Consider the following 17,517-nt stretch of genomic DNA (forward strand, 5'->3'; position numbering starts at 1 on the left):
GGCTTTCACACACACCCCAAGCGGCATTATTACAAAGTCAGCTTAATTGCCCCCAACAGTCTAGGTCCTCATTTTACCTACCTCGGAAGGATGGAAGGCTGAGTCAACCTTGAGCCTGGTGGGGTGCGAACCTGCAAGTATAGTTTTCAAATCAGACAATGTAATTATTTTACCTGATAATGCATCTAACCCATGAGTATTCCATTTTGGGCACCAATCCATAGAAATATTTTTTTTAAATGGAATAGGTATAGCAACAAGAATAATCAAGGATTACAACTAAATTTAGGAAAGCAATAGTGAAGATTCAAAGAATGTGCAATTTTGAGAAAAAAGACCGAGGACGTCATAGAGAAAGCTAAGACCTGTTTTCTTTCATCTCAGGAGTACAGGACATGAATAACGGATTTAAGTAACAGGGGACAGATCTGGATTACTGGAAAACAGTAAGATGGTTTTACAAATGGAACCAGATACCCAGAGAGTGGTGGACGTCTTTTAACTTATGTAACAGAGGCTACACAAAACATGTCATGGAGGCTTTAGTTGATTTCCAGCACTAAGCAAATAGCTGCACCTTGACAGCTTAAATGCCCCCTTTTAAGTTTGATTCTGTGATCTAGTATGTATAATTGATATAATTCTTTGATGCTGTATTATTTAAAATCATAAAACACTTAAGTTGTAGATGTTAGGCAAGGTATACTGAACATGCAGTTAACTATATCTCCCAGTATGGGGAAAAACAAAAGAAGATGAAATGGCCAGGGACTGAAAAATAGCTCACAAAAGACAGAAAATAAAACGAGACAGAAAAAAATGTTCACTAAACACTGGGTTCCAGAAAACAGCAGGAAAAGGCAGAACCATATTTATATAAACAATGCAAAGACACTGAGGGAGATATGTAAGAGATATACTGAAGAAAGAAAATACAAGTAGTCCTCATTTAGTGACTATCTCATTTAGCAACTATTCGCAATTAGGACAGTGATGACAGTGATGACCAATAATTGAATTTACAATCTTCACAAGTCTATAAAGCAAAAAAGATGAAATAAGATAATCAGCACAGGAACAGTTTCACTGCTTTGCTTAACAACCCAATAGCTGGTCCCAGCTGTTGTTCACTAAATGAAGATTACCTATACAAAGAAGACATAATACAAATAACAGAACTGTACAAAAAAAATCCAAAATCAATCAGAGGTATGAAGGTTTAATCTTTAATAAGAGCCAGCAGCCATCTTTGAAACTTAAGTTAATTGGGTTTCCAAAATATAGCTAACAATTATGCTGCAGAAGCTGAAAAAACTCTGGCAAAACTGTTTAAAATCTTACCGAATGATCTAGTTAAAAGTGCTATGTGCAATTTGTAAAATAAAGTCCTCAGAAAGGGCTCAGAAAGATCAGTTTACATTCCAATGCCAAACAAACTATTGAACAATTGTATTTTTCTCAGACTTCCAACAATACATAGTAAAAAAGCTACCAAATGTACAAGCTGCACTCAAGAAGAGACAGAAGCATCTGAAATCACACTGGGGAACAATTACTAGCTACTGGCTGGTTGTACAGTGAAGGGAAAAATTATTTGATGCCTACTGATTTTGTGCATTTGCCCACTGACAAAGAAATGATCAGTCTATAATTTCAATGGTAGGTTTATTTTAATGGTGAGACACAGAATAACAAAAAAATCCAGAAAATGCATTTCAAAAAAGTTATAAATTGATTTGCATTTTAATGAGTGAAATAAGTATTTGATCCCCTATTAATCAGCAAGATTTCTGGCTCCCAGATGTCTTTTATACAGGTAACAAGCTGAGATTAGGAGCACTCTCTTAAAGGGAGTGCTCCTAATCTCAGCTTGTTACCTGTATAAAAGACACCTATCCATAGAAGCAATCAATCAATCAGATTCCAAACTCTCCACCTTGGCCAAGACCAAAGAGGATGTCCAAGGATGTCAGGGACAAGATTGTAGACCTACACAAGGCTGGAATGGGCTACAAGACTATCGCCAAGTAACTTGGTGAGAAAGTGACAACAGTTGATGCGATTATTCGCAAATGGAAGAAACAAAATACCCTCCGTCTGGGACTCCATACAAGATCTCACTCTGAAGTTTGCCAATGAATATCTGAATGATCCAGAGGAGAACTGGCTGAAAGTGTTGTGATCAGATGAGACCAAAATCAAGCTCTTTGGCATCAACTCAACTCTCAATGTTTGGAGGAGGAGGAATGCTACCTGTAACCCCAAGAACCCCATCCCCAACGTCAAACATGTTGGAAACATTATGCTTTGGGGATATTTTCCTGCTAATGGGATAGGACAACTTCACCAGATCAAGGGGACGATGGACGGGGCCATGTATTGTCATATCTTGGGTGAGAACCTCCTTCCCTCAGCCAGGGCATTGAACATGGGTCGTGGATGGGTATTCTAGCATGACAATGACCCAAAACACACAGCCAAGGCAACAAAGGAGTGGCTCAAGAAGAAGCACGTTAGGGTTCTGGACTGGCCTAGCCAGTCTCCAGACTTAATCCCACAGAAAATCTGTGGAGGGAGCTAAAGGTTTGAGCTGCCAAACATCAGCCTTGAAACCTTAATCACTTGGAGAGGATCTGCAAAGAGGAGTGGGATAAAATTCCTCCTGAGATGTGTGAAAACCTGGTGGCCAACGTCTGACCTCTGTGATTGCCAACAAGGGTTTTGCCACCAAGTACTAAGTCATGTTTTGTGTAGGGGTCAAATACTTATTTCATTCATTAAAATGCAAATCAATTTATAACTTTTTTGAAATGTGTGTTTTTGAATTATTATTTTTTGTTATTCTGTCTCTCACTGTTAAAATAAACCTACCATTAAAATTATAGGCTGATCATTTCTTTGTCAGTGGGCAAATGTACAAAATAAGTGGGGGATCAAATATTTTTTTTCCTCACTATAGTTGGTCTGCCCTCTTTGAAAGGCTTGGAAGACTGTTAGTCTCTGCTGCTTCTTACTCCAAATGTCAGTTTCAGAGTCTCGTTACTCATTCTACTAAATGTTTTCATCTTTTCCACATAACAAATTGTCTTTTACTTTAGTTTTGACTACCGTTTCCTTCCCTCTTCAACCATTCCTTGTACCATCAGAGATTTTCTTTTATCTCTCTGCAGTATAGATATGGTTCTCTTACTTCTTTAAAGTCCCAGGGATCAAAAAACATAAGAAAGTAAAACCTACATTAGCAGTTTTGAGGTTTTTCTCCCACATGGATCAGCTTTGGGCTATCTTTCCTTTTGCAGCCCACTCAGAAATTCCAGAAGATATACTATCTGACACTGAGCTGTAAAAGCACATTGCATTGGTACTTTGGGCCCTGATCTGGATTCCATTTCCATTTTTATAAATGGAATGTTAGAATGTTGAATTTTAAGCCCTCTATTACTTATTAGCAAGTTTTCCCTCTAAAAATGGTTCAACTGTCTTAATTTCACCAAAAGAGGCATCTGGTGATTTACCGTTTTTGGGGAATGTGGGGCACAAGGTTCCAAGATACTGGCTTTCCAAAATAGCTTCTCATTACAGCTTAGATTACCCCAAAAATACCTTCTGGAAGCAGCTGATGCTGAGTTGTTGGTTTTGTCTTTCTGTATATACAAATTTTTTTTAAAGATCTCTATCTTTAGGTAGACTGTGAATATTTTGTTTGTATAGTCTTATAAAATGCCATGACTGAGAGACTGTCACTGGGTATAAATGTAATAATTAACCAGATTCCTCATAGGGAGCACAGACACTGAAGCTAAAGCCTAACTATTTTATGTTAACACAAAGACAATACTCCTTAGAAAATGTCTATGGAGATTCTCATTCATCCAGGTCATGGTTGTCCCAAAAGTGCTTTTCAAAAGGTTCGTTTCAGTTTTCAAAACTGAAAAAGTTTCTCGGATGAGAAAGGAAACATTTTCAAGAAAAAACAAAGAAGTCCAATTGAAAAGCACTTTGGGGACAATCTTTAAGAAAAGCAAAATCAAAAGTTCTTGAAAAAAGAGCAGAGAAGGGGTTAGATATTGATGAGACAAGCTTGACTTTACAAGGACTCAAAGAAGCAGTTACTCACAATGCTGACAAAATTATTTTACTGGATTACAAAGAAATGGAAACAACCAAATGACTATGATTGTGTACAGGTACTTTAAAAAGATTTTTAAGTTTTTAACTTTTTTAAAGTATTTGTAGATGCTCACAGAGAAGTCCATCTATAAGTAAATTTTTAACCAAACTACCATGAAAAATGTGCCACCCCAGATAATTATGAAAATTAGGAGAAAAATATTGAGGGTCAGGGTACCACATTTTTATGATCTTTTGGTTAAATAATATCTGCAGATTGCCTTATTTAAGAGCACATACAGTAATGGTTTTAGTTCTTATAGCACAATATATTAAGATATGTTTTGTTTACAATTCATAAATTCACTTGATATAGCACCAAGTGTTCACTACTAACACAATACGGTGTCCCCATGGTCAAATGAATGGTTAAGGGGTTTAGGCCTGCTCAAATCTGCTTGATTTTAAAATGGCCTTACATGCTCTGTATAAATTAATGTATAACATGCATATCACTAAGATAGCTAATTATGTTACTTATAATAATCTATGTATTAATATATCTGCATACATATAAAAATAGATTTCTACTTCTTTGGCTATTTTATAAATTTCCAAATAGACATAACTCTTAAATGTACTTTAAAGGAATCCACTTTGGCTCTATTATGTCAAATGTATCTTTAAAAATGCATTAAATATAGTTTAATGCAGTAATCTATTGAGAGCTGGCTTGGATAGTGTTAGGGCATCAGTCTAGAAACTTAGAGACAGTCATTCTAGTCCTACCTTAGGCACAAAGCTAGCTGGATGACTTTGGGCAAACAATAAAAAAGCACTTCTGAAATTTTGCTAGAAAAGTGCAGGGACTAACAATCAGTAGGAGTTAACATTGACTTGAAGAGTTTTTCAGTGAGACAGGTCTATCAGGGCAACCTGGTCTACCCCAAATATGGGACAGAGTATACTGCTTCCACTTTCGCCTTTCGGCCCCAATCTAGAAGCCTTCACAGACAGTCATTTTTCTATAGAAATAGCTATACTAGCCTCCCTTTAATTCTTTGTCAGTAAATTTAAATTTAAGACATTGACTTGAAGGCACAAAAAGTTATCTATTGACTACATCTAATTAATATTCAGTGGCAGTATAGAACCTAAAAAATAAAATAAAATCACAATATCATTTGTTAGCAATGTAAGTGTTGCTACACTTAAAACAGCAAACATGTCTGTTGTTCCAAGAATTAAACAACATACCTATTTTAGCAGATGTAATACAGAAAACAATGTTTAACAACATCCACCTCTTAGGTTTAACTACAGTTCACTGTTATACTCCAATATGTAAACTACACAATATGTAAATCTCATTGCAGTCATAGTCAGCTGCTATCAACAGCAATTAAAAAATATGAATTTCTGAACCCAAATGGGATTAAACATAAAAATGGTTAGTCTTCATTGGATAATAAAAGGAAAACACGTCCAGGGACAGCGTGCTAGTAAGTTATCAGAAACACAAAAGAGGAGGGATACTTTTCTGTGAATGTTTTAAAATCATCCCTCTATTTATTCTTTTAAGTTCCCAGGGTTAACAGGAGTCAAATTGATGGTTAACCGGGCAAGTTTATACTGTGAATTAAAGTACATTCCGAGAAAAACAACTGCCCTCTAGTGCTCTTTTTTTTAATTGCGCGATTCAAACTAGTTAAGCTTTCTTGAAATCTATTGTTTATATACATGTTTCCTCAGAGGCCATGTGGTGCAAGTTGGTGAGAAGTACCTATTACGGAGCACCTTTCAGATTCATATCGTTTCTTTTTTTTAACTGCAGCTCTCTGCTTATGGAAAAACTTTACTGAGAGGCCCCCGGTGGGCGGGAGGGCAGCAAGCTTTTCCCCCGCTGTCCTCCCATCCACCAGCTAGCCCTCCCCACCTTCCGTTTCTCCAGGCAGGCGCTCTGCCATCCATTTCTTCTATACCAGGGGTAGGCAACCTCGGCTCTTTTATGACTCGTGGACTTCAACTCCCAGAATTCCTGAGCCAGCATAGCTGGCTCAGGAATTCTGGGAGTTGAAGTCCACGAGTCATAAAAGAGCCGAGGTTGCCTACCCCTGTTCTATACCTTGGGGGTTAAACGCAGCCTCCGAAGAGGGGTTGCTGTGGAAACGGAAAATCCGCCTTGTGACGCGATTCCACACTCGCAGCTTTTCTCCCCGGCCCCCCTACTTCTGATTCACGCAAAGGCAGGCAAGTAGCCCGTTCCTCGCGAGGCTCCAACACGTACCGACCCGGCCCGGCCCATTGCTCGTCAGGCACTGATAAATGAAACCCAGCTTTCAAGCGCGGCTACAGCACTTCGCTATTAAAGATAAGTAAAGCAACTCTAGGGTTGAAAAGGGATTTGTGCTGGAGTCTTTTTTGGACTGAAAGAATATTTTCCCTTTGAATAATGTTTGGCAAAGTGTTCTATTTTGGTTTTTTGTTTTTTTTTTAGCAAAAAAGCAGTGTTGCAAGTTTCGGCAGTTTGGAAAAACCTGGCCCAGTATATTTAAGCAACCTAGTGCCCGCCCTTCAGGTTTTTTGTCCTGCAGCTCCCATTCTCCCAACTTTTAATTTTTTTTTTAAATTCCATTTATATCCCGCCCTTCTCCGAAGACTCAGGGCGGCTTACAAGCTATTTATGCTGACTGATGTGGTACAGAATTTTAATCAGAGTTTGTTTTAAAGCCTGCCTTTTCATAATTTTCTACATATTTTGAATTACGTTTCATAGTGATATTAGAAGGTTTAAAAAAATTATTAGGCAGATAGAGCTGTTGTATAGCCTATTAAAAATAGTTTCAATAGTTACAGGAAACAACTTCCAACTAAACAGATTAAATCCTTAATTATATAATATTAATTTTAATTATATATTATATATTCAATTTTTATGTTGAAACTTTCTTCAATCATTTTCAAATGTTCTAGCCATTAATCTAATCCTATTATGCCATATAAAAAAGATTAAACTGCAAATTTTGTGCACCATCATTGAAATCCATTATTCAGCTATATAGTAGCTAATAATTAGCATTCTGTAAACTTCAGAACTGAATTTGAAAATATGGTTGTGCAATAAAATTAAGGAGGATGAACTGGATGTTAACACAACTTAACAGCAAGTTTCAGATTCTTTGAGTTTATTATAAATAATGGGATGTATTAGAACACAAGCTGTTATATTATTACTGTTGGACAGGAGCTAGAGAAAAAAACTTCTAATTTATCAATAGGATTTTGAAGAAATAGAAAATATGCATTCTACTTTGAAATGGTATTATTCAATAATAGTATTGAATAAAAACTGCTTGCATAAACTGGAGGACATTGAAATTACGAATGACACTTTAAATTTTATTTCATTATAAAATCCACCGCTTCATGGAAAGCTCCTATAGCTTTCAGTTATGGCTTTAACTTTTTATCAGGCAAAATATATATTAATAACACAAAAAATAGCAATATCTTCCAGCTTTTGCATAATCATTTAATTTCTCAGTAAAATGAATATACAAAAATATTCCTGTGGGTTTGCTTTACTGGCAATTACTTTAATAGGCAAGATAGGCAAGAAAATGGTAAGTGAACACCTGTCTAGCCTAGACGAAGTTCAAATCACCAGGACCAGATGGATTACACCCCAAGGTTCTCAAGGAACTGGCAGACGTGATCTCAGAACCACTGAACTATATTTTTCAAAGATCCTGGAGCACTGGGGAACTACCAGAGGACTGGAAGAGAGCTGATGTAGTTCCCATCTTCAAAAAAGGGAAAAAAATAGATCCAGGAAACTACAGACCTATCAGCCTGACCTCAATACCTGGGAAGATTCTGGAAAAGATAATCAAACAACAAATCAGCAAACACCTTGATGCAAACAAAGTCATCACTAAAAGTCAACATGGGTTTGTCAAAAACAGATCATGCCAGACAAATCTTATTACATTCTTTAACCAAGTGACAAAACTAGTGGACCAGAGGAATGCTGTAGATATAATTTACTTGGACTTCAGTAAGGCATTTGATAAAGTAGATCACAACCTACTAGTTGATAAGATAGAAAAATGTGGGTTAGATAGCATTACCGCCAGATGGATTCGTAGCTGGCTGACAGGCCGTACTCAGAGTGTGGTCCTCAATGGAACCGCATCTACATGGAAGGAAGTGTGTAGTGGGGTGCCCCAGGGTTCTGTTCTGGGCCCAGTGCTCTTCAATATCTTCATTAATGATTTGGATGAGGGGATAGATAGGGAACTCATCAAATTTGCAGACGACACCAAGCTGGCAGGAATAGCCAATACTCCAGAAGATAGGCTTAAGATACAGAAGGATCTGGACAGACTCGAACACTGGGCACTATCTAACAAAATGAAATTCAATGGTGAAAAAAGTAAGGTTCTACATTTAGGCAGGAAAAATCAAATGCATAGGTATAGTATAGGTGGTACCTTGCTCAATAGTAGTAACTGTGAGAGGGATCTCAGAGTCTTAGTAGACAATCACTTCAATATGAGCCAGCAGTGTGCTGCAGCTGCCAAAAAAGCCAACACAGTGCTAGGCTGCATTAACAGGGATAGAGTCAAGATCAAGTGAAGTACTAATACTTTACAATGCTTTGGTAAGGCCACACCTGGAATACTGCATCCAGTTTTGGTCACCACGATGTAAAAAAGATGTCGAGACTCTAGAAAGGGTACAGAGAAGAGCAACCAAGATGATTAGGGGGCTGGAGGCTAAAACATATAGGGAACGGTTGCTGGAATTGGGTATGTGTAGTTTAATGAAGAGAAGGGTGAGGGGTGACATGATAGCAGTGTTCCAATATCTCAGGGGCTGCCACAAAGAAGAGGGAGTCAAGCTATTCTCCAAAGCACCTGAAAGCAGGACAAGAAGCAACGGATGGAAACTAGTCAAGGAGAGAAGCAACCTAGAACTAAGGAGAAACTTCCTGACAGAGCAATTAACCAGTGGAACAACCTGCCTCCAGAGGTGGTGAATGCTCCAACACTGGAGGTTTTTAAGAAGAGATTGGACAGCCATTTGCCTGAAATGGTATAAGGTTTCCTGCCTGAGCAGGGGGTTGGACTAGATGACCTCCAAGGTCCCTTCCAACTTTATTATTATTATTATTATTATTATTATTATTATTATTATTATTATTATTATTATTATTTGTCACACTTAACAAATATAAAATTGTATTGCTGGGTCAGGATGTTAGGGCAGCACAATATCGGTACTGTATATCTTCTAGAATTTTTATATGGTGCCTCACCTTACCTTTTCCTTGAACTGTATTATTGTAATAATGGAACATGGTTATTCATATTGCCTTTGTATGATTCCTGCCCAAAATTATGTATTTAAAAAGGCAGCTATATAAAATTTCTAAATAAAACATTTTAAGGTTTTGCAAATTTTAACATCCATTATTTGTTACAAATAAACTACAAAGTATATTTGTCTATTTTTTCAATTATTACCATTGCAGTTCTTCCAATTATTGGAACGCCAAGATTGAGAAGGTTCATTCAGTGCAATTGTTTTTGAAATGTTGTTTCAGACAAGTGGGGTTTTTTTAGCTCAGCATTCTGCCAGCAACAGTGGCTAACCAGCTACAGGCCTTAGTATTAGCTCTGTTCAAAACAGAATTGCAGGGAATGGGAAAGATGAAATAATATTGCTATTAAATTTGAATGTCTAAAACCGACCAGAGAAGAGCAAACTTTGCCTTAATTTTCAAAAAGATCTTCGGCAACGTTCTAAAATAGACTGTTAAGCAGCTTCGGATGGCCCAAGATCTCCAATCCTTTCGCCGTGGCCTCAAAACACTCCTTTTCCACCTGGCTGACCTGGACTGACAGGGATTTTAATTATGTTTACAATTTTAACTCTAATCTTTAATTTATTTCAATTTTTAATTTTAATTTACTGTACAGAAACCTTTAATTTTTGTTGTTGTTAGCCACCCTGAGTCCCTCGGGAGATAGGGCGGGATATAAGTCCCATAAATAAATAAATAAATAAATAAATAAATAAATAAATAAATAAATAAATAAATAAATAAATAAATAAATAAATAAATATACGAGCACTTGGAACATTATAAGGATCCAGCATAATTTTGTCAAGAACCCAAGTCAAACTATTTTTTATGAGTAATTTCACTATATCTTTGTAGTGAGAGAACACAACACTTCAATTTCTCACACAATACCCTACCTCAAAATGAAATAACATCATTGCTTAAAATCACAGATGTCAATCTTATTGGGGAGGGGAGAGTATATGCAACCATTGAGAGAATGTAAATATGAGTTTCAATTTGGTCAGACTAGCCCCATGGCTCAAGACCAGATTAGGAACACATCATGGGACTTGAAATATGGTCCTTAAGAATTTAATTGCACATTCTTGAAAGGGGCAAGTCTTAGACTAAATTAGGTTAAAGGCTAAATTATTAGAGTAAGCACTAAATTAATGTTATTATCATTCTTCCTACTAACAAAATGCAATGACAGCTTTTGGGGAGGTATCATGTGATGTGGATACAATGAGAAGTAATTTGCAATATTTATTATTTGGAATATCTATCAATATAAAGTGATGAATCTGCTGGTGAAGGGAAGTAGCTTGTCTTTAAGATAGGTTTAGGTCTCCAATTCAAGATTTCCATGAATACCAAGCCTGTAGTCTTAAGTTCCAAATAAACATTCGAACATTTTAAATATTTAGCTCTACATCTTTTGTAAGGTCATCCAATTCCAAAGCCCAAGAAACATTTGCTGAGTAATTCAATCATTTTATCTCAGTATACCAAAATAGAGACTGGTGACTTTTTTTGTCTAAAATGGATTTCTTTCTGTTTGGGGAAGGAAGGTATGCTCAGTCATTTGTAATTATTTTGGTCACTGACTAGTAAAGTGTGTCTCATATACACAATTACTGCATACCTTCAGTAGTATACCTTGTTGAGGACCACAACAGAGTACTTCACAGAATCCACTGAGCTACACAGGTATTCCTGCATGGACAAGTTAATGTTTACAATGTTTCCTGAAGATATAAAGTTGAAAACATTGTTTATAAACAATTATTCCAATTCAGAAAGCATTTGGAAGAAATTCCAATGCACTCATTGAGTTCTTCCAACAGTTAGTACTTCCATCCTAAACTCAACTAAAGGACAAATGTAATAGAAAAAGGGCACACAGAAGAAGACTATAGTCTGGGACAAAGAACTTTAATTTTTCAGAGATATGCATGTTTTCAAAATAGGTGGTCATTATATGCTTGGTTTACATGTAACTCTAATGCACAGGTGTCAAACTTGCCACGTCATGTGATGTGTTGCAACATATCACGACTCTTTTTGCATTGCCAGCAGTGGGGTGGGCGCAGCTTTGGTTTGACGAAACTGGCTTGTGGGCTGGCAATTTGACACCCCTGCTCTAATGCATCATGTGCTTTGGTTTAACGTTATGTTAAACATATCCCACCATTGCTGGTTTGTTATATAATGTTTAGGCCCAGTGTTTGTCTGTCAGAAAATGATATTTTTGAAATGCATTTAACTACTATTGCTAACAACTAGATGTCCACAACTGCTGGCCGAGTAGAATGAATTTTGTAATTACTAGAGGATAAAGAAACGTACCACACTGTATATATTTATAAATAAACCAAGAATTTTAGGTGCCAAAGTACACCCTCAAAATTAGTTTCAACTTGTTACATTTCTTTATACATAGATAGGGTTATCCATGAGTACATATATTAATATTTTTAAAAGTACCTATATAACCTGTATATACTTGTGAATATACCCAACTGTGGATAACCTGACACTCAAATTTTTAACCAAAATACATGAAATAGAAATCCATTGATTACCCATGGATAAGCTAATAGTGAAAACTAAATAAATAAATAAAAGATACAAAAAAATAAAAGTCATCTTATCCATGGGTGACACATTTTTCACAATATTTTGGTCAAAAATTCAAGGATTGGTTTATATATACCAATGGGCTTATAAACATATATGTCTGATAGTTTACTTAGTCTATTTCTTATATGAATTCATATAGAAAAGACCTGTTTGCAATGTGTATCTCTTATAACTAGGATAATTATCAGTTTTCTCATAATACTGTTTAATTTCTTGCTTTAGAAAATTCAAAATATATTTATTTTTTTTTATTTTAATTCCATTTATATCCCGCCCTTCTCCGAAGACTCAGGGCGGCTTACAAGCTTAGCAGTAGCCTTCATTCTATGTATATGCCTGCTTATTAGGGCTTTCATACACCCCCCAAGCGGCATTATTACAAAGTCAGCTTAATTGCCCCCAACAATCTGGGTCCTCATTTTACCTACCTCGGAAGGATGGAAGGTTGAGTCAACCTTGAGCCTGGTGGGATGCGAACCTGCATTAATTGCAGGCAGCTGGTGTTACTTAAGGAGGGTGTATATATATATATATATATATATATATATATATATATATATATATATATATATATATACATATATATATTGCAGTACTATAATTATAAGGGACGCGGTGGCTCAGTGGGTTAGGACGCTGAGCTTGTCGATCAGATGGTCAGCAGTTTGGCGGGTCGAATCCCGAGTGCCGCATAACAGAGTGAGCACCTGTTACTCGTCCCAGCTTCTGCCAACCTAGCAGTTTGAAAGCACGTAAAAATGCAAGTAGAAAAATAGGGACCACTACGGTTGGAAGGTAACAGCGTTCCGTGCGCCTTTGGCATCTAGTCATGCCGGCCACATGACCATGGAGATGTCCTCGGACAAGCGCTGGCTCTTCGGCTTTGAAACGGAGATGAGCACCGGCCCCTAGAGTCGGAAACGACTAGCACGCATGTGCGGGGGAACCTTTACCATAATTATACTATTAGGATTAAATGTGTAGTATAAAAGAGCTGCAATATTTATCTCTTATTTATTTAAATGAGTAGCTGTAGAAAAATCTTAGCGATAACCTGATAATTTATTAAATATGAGCGTGCCTATTCTGTATAATTGTCCAGAATGGGATGGTTCTTCAGATATTCAGACCCATGCAATGAAAGTCTTCATGGGTGGTAACCTACACTCTGAATTATACCTGGATGCTAGAAGGCAACTAGTACAGGTCATGGAGCAGAGGCATCATATGGGTATAACATGGTATGCCTCATCAAGAACTACACATTCTGGACCAACAAATTTCTAAGGGGTCATCATCAGCAGGCCCACGTAGAACATTTTGCAACAGCCCACATGGAAAGTGATAAAGGCAAGAGTGATTGTCTGCAAAGCCCCAAGTCTAAGATTTGCAACTCTTAACTGCAAAAGGGTCTTTTTGCATATAAGGATTTTAACATACATACCAGAGCAGCTGGATGAGGTTACATCATTCCTTTTCTGCTTTTATTATGGCCTTCCAGTAAAAGAATCTGTGTACTGATAATATAAATTTTTGGATGACTTTAAAAAAATATTTTTGAATCTTGTTGGTTGTACTAAAAATAAGCATTTTTAAAAAATAAAAATAAATTTCCTTAATATGAATAGGATTTTTAAAAGTGAATAGACAATACATCAAGAAAAAAATATCAGGAAGATCCTAATCAAATGAAGAATTAAGCTGTAAAAACCATGCCTTCAAAACCTCTATGATGAGCGGATATTAAAAGACTCATTTGAGATCAGATATAGCAATCACTTATTTACCTGTAGATTCACCGGAATTATTTCTTGAACAAAAAAAAAACATGCTAACATGAGAGATGGAGCTAAATTCTAAGCAAACAGTAGCGCATACCTTCTGATTACAGTAGCTCAATTATAGCAAAGCAATCCAACAGGTTGTTCATTTTGAATTCACATGACATGAGTCTGAAACTCTGAAAATAATACAGCAATTCAGGAAGAGTCTCAGGTTTTATTTATCTTACTGCTGAAGATTTCTTCATCACAGAATGCTAACATGACTATGAAGAACTCAGATGAAGCTAAACACTGCTGGAAATGCAACGTATCTATAGATAGGTACAATGATAATAGATCAAATGTATATGTTGTCTGACAATTCTGAAAAAAGCAAGGCTCTGCTGGCCATAGGTTGCATATTCCTGATGTAAAGAATCTATAGCTTGATAATACAAAATAGATGGTAAACCTTTTAGAGAAACTTGTCTCACAAGTAATTGCAAGATGGTTAGAATCATCTAACCAAAAGGATATTCCGAAAACTCTTTATAGCAGCAAGTGCTAAAGGTTACCTTACAATCTTTCCAAAAATAGTTTACTATCAGTATTTTCAGCTACATAATATTGGCTTTATTATACTCACAGAAAATTATCCAGTATTTATTTCCTAGAAGCCTCTTTGTGTAAAATTATATAGAGCAGGGGTGTCAAACTCGCAACATCATGTGATGTGTCATAAGTTAATATTAATTTTATGAATAGGTTTACAACTAGCCACAGTCAAAATAATTAATATGACCCTCAACTTCCATTTTCTGGCTGTAAAAATGTATTGGAGTCTAAGTTGAATTTTGTAGTAAAAATAAAGTCCCAGGTAAGCTTACTTTCAACTTTCTATAAATTCTCCAAATATATTGAAGATTACTGGACCATGTTGCAGATACCATTGCAATTTCTATTAATGAAAATGCATAAAGCTTTGGACAAGTAAGGATTACAGTAGGTGAAAGCTGCTCTCTTAAATATAAAAGGCAACTTAACATACTGATACGCTACCTGTACACAGCAAAAATAGTCTAAAAGCAAAGTAAAAAAAGTTCTTACTCTTTTGCAATATTTTACATACCTACCACAGTGATACGATTTACTACCATATTGTATCATAAATTGATTTAACAGTTGCTCCTAACTACTCTAAAGCAGTCTTGGATTCTGGCCATGCAATCTCATTTATAGAAACACATGTGTGCTCATATCAGTGATGCTAGTTTGCAGTAGTGGTAGTAAGAATAGAACTGGCACAAGTGTATAAATGCTCATATGCTTTGGATGAGTACAGCAAGTCCTACTTCTATATTCACAATTGGTAATCCAAATAAGAACGAACAATCACATATGAATTAGAAAGAGTTAAAAATTACAGAATTCTTTTAATCAACTTATGAATAAAAAATAGTATTAGGTAATTGACATGTGACCTTAAGCCTACTTTCTACTACTACCAAGGAAAGCCTAGCCTAGCATATATAATGGAGCTTACTCTGAATCAATATGCACAGGAGACACTCCAAGGACCAACTCAAGAAAGCATCACCATGGGTGAATAATGCTTAAAATTTGCACATGTGGCAGGCAACTACCATTTAGCATATTGTAACTATGAATATTCTTGAGGTAGGTTACGAGGTAAGAAGTGGATACACAAGGCAGCCAGAAACATTTATTCAAAAAAAAAAGAGCTCGCCTCACTTCACCGCGTACGTAACTTACTCGCCGGTAAGCTTACCCGGAGTTGCAGCCTTTATCGGCCTAACCCGGGGAACTGTGCAAGCGGGCAGAGAAACTGCATACGAGTATCTTGGTATAAAACCATGCAGGATTAACCCTATTAATAAATTTTGGAACTATGCAGCAGGCCTCTCGGGTCCGATGCTGAACCTCCGGGTGTCTTCCTCAAGCCCGTGCTGGGTCGGCCCTGATGCTGCTCCTCTTAAGAAAAAACTGCCTTGCTTCCTTCCTTCCTTCCTCGCTCGCTCTGTCACAGCCTGGGAGGCTCCCAACACGATCCCAAAAGGGCCCTCGTCCTCCCCAAACCCATCCGCTCTTCCCTCCACAGTCCCTTTTCCCGGCTCCCGAACTCACCACTGCGGCCAGAGGGGAAGCTGGTAAGCGACGTTCCTCGTGTGTGCCGGGAGCCCCCTCTGCGGGCGATGCGTTAACTCCAGCCTTGGGCGGACCGGCCCCGCGGAGCCAATGAACAAGGCCCAAGTCTCCGTGATGAGCCTCCCCCTCCCCCTCCTTCCGCCTCGAGCTGGCGCAGGGCGGACCGGCCCCGCGGAGCCAATGAACAAGGCCCAAGTCTCCGTGATGAGCCTCCCCCTCCCCCTCCTTCCGCCTCGAGCTGGCGCACCTCACAATCGCCACCGCGGACCATCCTCGTTCCGTATGCCGCGGCAGCGAGTCCTCATTGGCTCGCGCAGGGTGGCGCGCGAGGGGCCGGCTCTATTACGTTCTAAAACGGTTGTGTCTGTGAGAGGTGGGGGAAGCACGCGCGCGCGAGAGAACAGTGCAAGGGTTACTCTCGGTCACTTTTTTTGCTTTGGGGTCACGGGCGCTGGAGGAAAGCGGCTGCTGGTGGTGGTGACACAATAGACCCGCTGAAGTCGCTACAGCGGCTGAGGCTAAAGGAAAGCAAAAGGAGGAAACTGCCTGAAAATACTGTATATTCTTTGCCAATTAAACGCCAAGTGTGTCCGCTGCTCAGGCGCAGCACAATTTATAGAATTATTGTTGCCACCGTTATTAGCCTCGCCAACGTTGCACTGTCTTGAATCGGGTCACCTGATAATCTAAAGGCACCAGCAGCAATTTATTATGCAGATCCATATTGGCTACTGGCTTTAGTAATTTAAACTTACGAGGCTAAGCAGAGATTAAAAATACAGATACTGGGCTTCCTGATCTCTGGTGTTGGTGCTGCAGCTGTAGGACGAAATCATGAATGAAGTCGGGAGAACTCGGCGTCTGTGTTTGGCCGATTTGAAGGAAGGATATAAAATACACAGTAGTGTTAAAACGGGAAACATTTCTCTCCCGCCTTTGGCTGCTTGTTGCATTTGATGCTTTACTTTATAAAAAAATTGATTTAAAATTTATACAGTATAGCAAATGAAAGATTTAAAATGGAACTTTCTAAGGCAGTTTGTATGACTGGAAGTTCACCTGTGCTCTTGATCTTGCCTCCTTTAGGGCATGAAGGAAGATGTGGTTAGTTGGATCTAGGAGGTTTTCAGTGCTTCTTTGTGACAAGGGTGATGCTTGCAATCTTGAAGCAGACTGTTGTGTCCAATCTAACCATATTTGATAACTATTGTACAGCTTTCCCTTTCTGAAGAATTTGTAGGCATTTAAGTACTTGGTGCTAAGGAAAACGAATTATTTGGAACCATTTCAGGTACTGGTGACTATTAGATTATGCCTGTGTTTCTGTCCTCATACTGCTTCCCCAAAGATTTCCAACTCAATTTAAAATGCTGCTGTTAATTTATAATGCCCCAAGTCCATCTTGTCCTAACTCATCTGGCCCAATAGCTTATTCTTGGAAGGAGAAGCTTTTAACCATATTACAGTTTTGTGAAGTAAGGG

The 17,517-nt window shown here is 37.8% G+C and overlaps 1 protein-coding gene across 4 annotated transcripts in view; it reads right to left on the minus strand.

The window, feature by feature from the left end:
• The window catches only part of ACSL3 (acyl-CoA synthetase long chain family member 3), a 67,558-nt gene extending 51,367 nt beyond the window's left edge, over positions 1 to 16,191 (minus strand). Inside the window, exons 1-3 of one of the 4 annotated variants that reach the window (XM_081329344.1) lie at positions 16,015 to 16,191; positions 13,551 to 13,623; positions 82 to 131 (exon numbers count right to left, since the gene is read on the minus strand). The gene's annotated coding sequence lies outside the window, so the exon portion shown is untranslated. The remainder of the gene's footprint in view (positions 1 to 81; positions 132 to 13,550; positions 13,624 to 16,014) is intronic. The other 3 variants (XM_081329343.1, XM_081329345.1, XM_081329342.1) reach the window with 3 other exon arrangements.
• Positions 16,192 to 17,517: the final 1,326 nt, after the last annotated feature.

This window comes from Vipera berus (assembly GCF_964194415.1).
Source record: "Vipera berus genome assembly, chromosome: 5".
NCBI classification, from domain to species: domain Eukaryota; kingdom Metazoa; phylum Chordata; class Lepidosauria; order Squamata; family Viperidae; genus Vipera; species Vipera berus.